Consider the following 7,175-nt stretch of genomic DNA (forward strand, 5'->3'; position numbering starts at 1 on the left):
ATTCTCTGCAATAACGCCACCCCTAAAGGAGAGGAGGAGTACGAGACTTGGGCGGAGCGGACCTCTCAGTTGTTAGATGAGTGACAGTGCTCTGATGTAAAGCGACAGAAATTGGTTGAAAGTTTGAATGGGCGAGCCGCTGAGGTTGTGGGATCTGTCAGGTTGAAATATCCGGTAGCGACAGCTGTCAATTACAAGCAAGCACTGGACAATGCTTTTTGCCCGAATGGAATCCCAATGGACCTCATGCTGGGGTTTCAGAACATGCGTCAGGAGAAGGGGAAGAAGCTTTCTGGTTCTATTTTTCGGCTAGAGAGGCAGCTAAATTGCTTGCAGCGTAGAGGGGTCATTCAGGCGGCTGAGGGGGATCAGTTAAGAATGGACCAGACAGCCAGGGGCGTCCAGTCCAATGACCTGTTTGCTTGCGGTCTCCGACAGTCTCGTAAGACGCGCCCCTCGTCCATCTTTTGTTGAGCTGATCAGAGGGGAAGAGGAGAACACGGCGGAAGCGCGGGAGGACTCTGTCAGCAGGGTACAGTCCTCGGTAGTCGTCCCCTGCGGGAAGTGACCACAGATAGCCTACCCCGCGGAGCGGTAGAGGAGGTTGTGGCAGAGATATGTAAAACTCGCTTTGCCGACTGTCATGATCTCGGGGGTGGCGCCCCCTACCCGGCCAAACTTTAGCACTCTTGTTTGGGTGGATGCTACGTGTTGTGTCCCCTGTGTAACGTCAGTACCCCAAAATAACACTCAGTCCACGATGTGCGGTTAAACGATTAAGATTTTATATTTAAGTATGGGGCTAGTAGCGAAACAAAAGAAAAACATATAAAAGGTGCCGATAATCTCACAAACATGTCCAGTGCACAAACGTTGGAGCTCACGGATTCTCTTTCGCTGATCCTCCTTCGCTCGTCGTCGACCCCTGGGCTCCCGCCCCGAGCCCAGGCCCAGCGGGTCCGGCAACCGTCTCCTCAAGCCACGTCTTCTCTCTTCATCCTCCTCGCGCCTTCTCCCCCAAGTCGCGCAAACGAACAGCTTTCACACAGACAGAAAGAATAACATCTATCCCAATTGGTTAACAAATGAACGCAAGTCCCGTTATCATTAATTTTAACCCAAATATGCCGCTGCAGAGAACATTAGCTCATGAGTTAACATTACAGAGAAGCCATTCATTATTAGCCTTAGCAAGTAACATGAAAGAAGAAACCCTTACACTTGAGAACGGAAATATGTTGGCTGTTATCAGCGGGTGTGACACCCCCCACATATGATGAAACTAATGGAGGGGCAGATACCCCAAGTGGACGAACAATGTGGAGGGCTGCTGGCAGTAGGTGTCACGCCAGAAGGAGAGTGAGCCCCCGGGTACCTCAGCAGGGAGAGTCGTTGGGAAAACCTAGAGGCGACCCAGTGAGGAAACGGCCTGGTGTCTCTGGGGGAACACGTCCCCAGCAATGTAACGAGGAACCCCAGAAAGCGAAAGGCCCAATTCCTGAAGGCTTAGTGAGTCCATGCTCCAGTGTTGTCGCTACAAATAGAGGGTATTTATACTAAAACCATACTCGACACCTGGTCATAGGTCACGTTGTTGAACGTCCGTTTTACAACCTGTATCTGAAGCATTTATCATTGACACCATTTCGGGCACTGGAGATCTGGGGGCTTAGTGCTTGTGATTATCCATACAACGGTTATTTGTCAGTAAAGTTGGAGTTCTCACAAGCCGATACAGGAGTGTCTGAGGTCCTTGATACATTTGTGCTGGTTTGTCCGGACCCTGTTGAGAAGGGCGGCGTTTCAATTCTGGTGGGGATCAACACCCCTCTTGTGAAGAAGCTCATGAGGGCCTGCAAGGAGAAGGCTGGGGAGAGTTTTCTGGGAACATTGTCCAGGCACCCGGTGTTTCGAGCTGCTTTTGAGGAAGTGCGTGGCTGCATCAGGCCGGATATCGAATTTAGACGAGGAACTGTGTGGTTCACCCAGTCGATGCCAGTACGGCCCGGGGAAATAGCGAGAGTGATGGGGACCCCCAAATTTCCCGGAGTGCCGGAAGGCGAAGCCCTCTTACTGGACGCTCTGGACAACCATGAGGGGGAGACGGGGTTTCCTGCTGGGGTACTGGTGAGGCCCGAATTACGGAAGCCCTCGGTCGTACTGGCAAGCAGGATGGCGGTGATTGTCAGGAACACTACGAAGACGGAGCTGACCTTCAAGCGGGGGATGTCCCTGGCGCATTTGTTCCCGGTGACGGTAATGTCTAGTGTCCCTGTGAGACTCGCCGGGGAGAAACTATTGGAAAAAGGGGGAAAGTTGACGGCTGAGTCATTCAACTTCGGGAACTCCCGGGTTCCTGCGGGTTGGAAGAGGAGGTTGGTAGAGAAGATGATTAAGCTTTAAGGTGTATTTTCCACTGACGAGATTGATGTGGGTTGTTCCAAGAGCACGCGTCACACTATCCAGGTGACTGAGGATACCCCGTTCAGAGAAAGTTCGCGGCTGCTGGCCCCTGCACAGCTGGAGGATGTTCGGCAGCATTTGTATAAGTTGAAGGATGCTGGGATCACCAGCGAGTCCCGAAGCCACTATGCGTTCCCAGTAGTAGTGGCCCGAAAGAAGAATGGGAAGGTACGGATGTGTGTGGACTATAGGACTCTGAACAGGCGCACCATCCCTGACCAGAATACTGTCCCGATGATTGAAGAGCCGCTGGCCTGCCTGAGTGGTGTGAAATGGTTCACTGGGCTGGACTTGAGGAGCGGATATTACCAGATCCCCATGAGTGAGGCCGACAAAGAGAAAACGGCATTTATCTGTCCTTTGGGATTTTGACAGTTCGAAAGGATGCCCCAGGGCATTTCGGGAGCTCCTGCAACCTTCCAGCGGGTCATGGAGAAGACGGTGGGGGATATGAATTTGCTTGAGGTATTGGTATATCTGAATGACCTCATAGTATTTGGCTGCACCTTGGAAGAACATTAAGCGAGGCTGCTGATGGTCTGGGCCGCCTGAAAGCTGAAACATTAAAGCTTTCCCTGGGCAAGTGCCAGTTCTGCCAAACGTCTGTTAGCTATTTTAGGCACATAGTCTCACGGGATGGGATAGTTCAGACCCTGTGAGCACTCTGCGCACGTCCCTCAGGTTCTGTGGCTACGCGAAAGTGAGTCACCCTCTGAATCAGCTTCTGTGCGGCGACCACCCCCCCCACCCCGAGGAGGAAAGGGAGGAGGGAAAAGGACAGGAGGGTGGAGAGTATCTTAGCCCGTCAGAGCCCTTTGGACCGAGGTGGGATGCAAAATGTGAGGAGGCCTTCAGTCGCTGAAGGAGAGGCTGACCCAGGCGCCAGTTCTGGCTTTTGCGGACCCCCGATTACCGTATGTACTAGAAAATTTAGCCAGACGAAAGTGTCTGGGGGCGTCGTGTATCAGGGTCAGGGCTCCGGGTTGTGGCCTGTGGCGTTTGTCAGCCGGAGTCTGTCGCCCTCTGAGAAAAACTATCCCACGCACAAGTTGGAATTTCTGGCGTTGAAATGGGCCGTGGTGGATAAGCTGAGCACCTACGGGGCCTCTACGGGGCCAAGTTTGAGGTGAGGACGGACAACAACCCCCTGACTTATATCCTGACCGCGGCGAAACTGGATGCCACAGGCCATCGGTGGTTGGCGAGGTTGTCTGCCTGTGATTTCAGCCTGAAGTACCGGCTGGGAAGCAGGAACGTCGATGATGATGCTTTGTCCCGACAGGCGCATGAGGACTGGTCAGGGCCGAGGAGTGGGAGAGCATTCCTGCCCCGGAGGTGAAGGCCCTGTGCACTTTGACATCACCGTGAAGGCAGAGGAAAAGGAGGGGCAAGAGCGAGCCGTGGATCAATTGGGGGCTTCTAATGACGCCATGCCCCAAGTTTATTTTAACCTGACTGCTGTGAAGACAAATCAGCTGCCAGAATTGAGGTCTGGGGAAGTGGCTGCTGCTCAGCGAGATGATCCGGGATGAATTGTTACCATTTGGGCGGCGGTCGAAAAGGGAGACATGGCTCAGGCGGAGAGGACGAAACACGCGTCGGTACCTCCATTACTACGAGAATGGCCTCGGTTGGAGTTGAAGAACCAGATCTTATACCGGGTCACGTCACTCTCAGACCGCCCCGGCGTTGCCAGCTGGTTCTGTCCGAGAAGTATCGGAGGATGGCGTTGAAATCACTCCATGATGATTCTGGACATTTGAGAGTGGAAAAGACCTATGGACTGCTCAGAGACCGGTTTTCCTAGCCCCGAATGAAGTCAGAGGTCGAAGAATACCGCAAGTCATGCATTGGATGCATACGGCGGAAGACACTGCCTACGCAGGCAGCTCCCTTGTCGCACCTGCAGATTGCGGGGCCTCTGGAGCTGGTGCGTATGAGTTTCCTGTCAATAGAACCCGATGAAAGCAACACGGCGAATGTCTTGGTCATCACGGACCACTACACCAGATATGCTCTGGCTTTTCCTACCAAGGACCAGAGGGCTTCTACGGTGGCAGAAGTGTTATGGGAGAACTACCTCGTTTATTATGGCCTTCCCAGGGGTAGTGATCAGGAATGGAATTTCGAGAGCAGACTCATCCATGAGTTACTGGGCATGCATGGAGTCGAGGTCGAGGACCACGCTCTATCACCCAGCCAGAGAGGTTAAATCGAACCTTGCTGGACATGTTCGGGACCCTGGAGTTCAGCAAGAAGAGCAGGCGGAGTCAATATATTGGTCATCTGGTTCACAGTTATAATTGTACACGAAACAAAGCTACTGGGTACTCGCTTTATTCTCTGATGTTTGGGCGCGAGGCAAGGTTGCCTATTGACCTTTGTTTTGGGACTGACGAGGGTGACTTACCACTGAAGACTTATCTGAAGTATGTGTCTGACATGAGAAGAGAGTTGAAAAGGGCTTATGACTGGGGTCGCGGTCGGGAAATAGAGTCCTCATAAGGAATTTGGGACTACTTGGAAAGCATAATTTGGCTGACCGCTGGGCGGCTATGCCCCATGTGGTGGAGAGTCAGATACCAAACCTACCAGTTTTCCGCGTGAAACCAAAGATGGGAATGGACCTGTCAAGGTTCTCCATCAGAACCACCTGTTGCCCTTGGTTCAAGAGGTGCAGGTAGACCCAGAGCCCGACTTGGAGCCTACACCTAATAAGAGGACTCTGCGGAAACGCTGGGTGCTTACCGGGCACCTAACAGGCGAAGATAGGCCGGCCCCCACCCCTGAGAGGGATACCGATTCGGAGGATGAGGACCTGGATGGGTGGTACATGCTGCCTTTCGCTAACTCCTCATTGATTGAGGAAGAGATTCCCGGCCCTTATCCCATTGAGACGGGTGAAGTGGGCGGCGGGGGGGGGGAGGGGGAGGTGGGGGAGGGCTATCTGTGGGCAGCCTAGGTTGCAGCGGGACTCTGCAGAGGAGGAAGCAGGGTTTGATCACGGGACAGAGGGCTCCGAGTTGCATGTGGGCACGAGTATTAGATCGGGGGAGGCTTCGCCAGGTAGACTGGAAGCATCCCAGTAGTGTCGGAACCTGAAGAGTTACATGATGGGGCGCGGAGGTCTCCGAGAATTAGGAGGCCACCGGATAGATTGGCCTACGTAGCACCAGGAGAACAGAGTGTGACCCCTACTGTGTTGGGGAGCTGTATCACTGCCTTTTACACCTGGATTGTGCTTTGTGTTTTGCAGGAAGGTTTGGCGAATTATCTCAACGTCATGAGGACATGGTCAAATTTGGTGGGGAGAGTGTCACATGCTGTAGGGTTTCACTGTTGTGTAACATGCTGTAAGGTTTCACTGATAATGTAATGGTTTCTCTGTTGCAGGAATGTCTGGGTTATGACTAGAGATAACGGGGTTTGGAATGCTGTTTGTTCTTGTGAGTCTGGAAGAGAGATTTTGGCGGTCTTTTGCCGGGGAGAGATGAGGAGAGAGGACCCGAATGGAGGGAGTTGGTGGACCACCGGATGGAGTGGACTTGGAGCGAGGGTCTGAAGGGCAGCGACGATCGGAGGAGGTCGATGGTGGACGACCGGCTTATCAGTGAGCTTCAACATTGCGCAATAGACTGGTCCATAAGAATGGGCAGTTTTCTTTTTTTCGTTTTATTTACTAAGCCTACAGTCAAAGTAGGAATTATTAAGCTTAATCGTTTAATTGTATATTGTATACTATTTGTTATTTCGGGGTACTGATTTGTAACAGGGGACACATCCCGCAGCATCCACCCAAACGAGATTTCTTAAGATTGGCCGGGCCGGGGGCTATCACCCCTATATTAAGCCGCTAACAGAAGCGAGAATTACATGTATTTAGGTGACATCCTTATCTATTCGCGCTCTCATCAAGAGCACGTCCAGCATGCTCGGAGAGGACTCAGACGCCTTCTTGAAAATAACCTGCACGCCAAGCCTGAAAAATGTGAATTCCATAAAAAAAAAACAGGTGCCATTTTTGGGCTATATACTTACCCCTTCCAGTGTTCAAATGGACCCTAGCAAAGTTCAGGCAATTACAGAGTGGCCCAAACCGTCTACAGTCAAACAGGTACGGCGCTTCATGGGGTTTGCGAACTGTTATCGCTGCTTCATTCGGAATTCCGGCTCTATCGCGGCTCCAATGAATACACTCACCAAGAAAACCTCGGCAGGCTGCTATTGGACGGACCATACCGACCAAACATTTTTAGAGCTAAAACGACGTTTTAACACTGCCCCGCTGCTGCAACACCCAGACCAATCTCGGCCATTCATTATCGAGGTTGATGCATCCGATGTAGGCATTGGAGCTGTCCTCTCTCAGCGCTCGTCTGGGGATAGCCCTTGCACCCTTGTGCCTTTCTTTCCCGTCGCTTAACTCTGGCCGAAATGAATTACGACGTTGGGAACTGGGAGCTTCTCGCTGTCAAGAAGGCCCTAGAGGAATGCCGACACAGGCTGGAGGGGGCAGGGCATCCATTCTTGGTCTGGACAGATCACAAGAATCTCTCCTATATTCAGATGCTAAGAGACTCTCTGGTCAAGTCCGGTGGGCTCTCTGTACACACGGTTTAATTTCATCCTCACTTATCGCCCCGGGAGCAAGTATACAAAGGCGAACGCTCTCTCCTGGCAGTTTGACGGATCTGAGGACAATGCCGATCCAG

This window comes from Mobula birostris, chromosome 26 (genome assembly GCF_030028105.1).
Source record: "Mobula birostris isolate sMobBir1 chromosome 26, sMobBir1.hap1, whole genome shotgun sequence".
NCBI lineage: Eukaryota > Metazoa > Chordata > Chondrichthyes > Myliobatiformes > Myliobatidae > Mobula > Mobula birostris.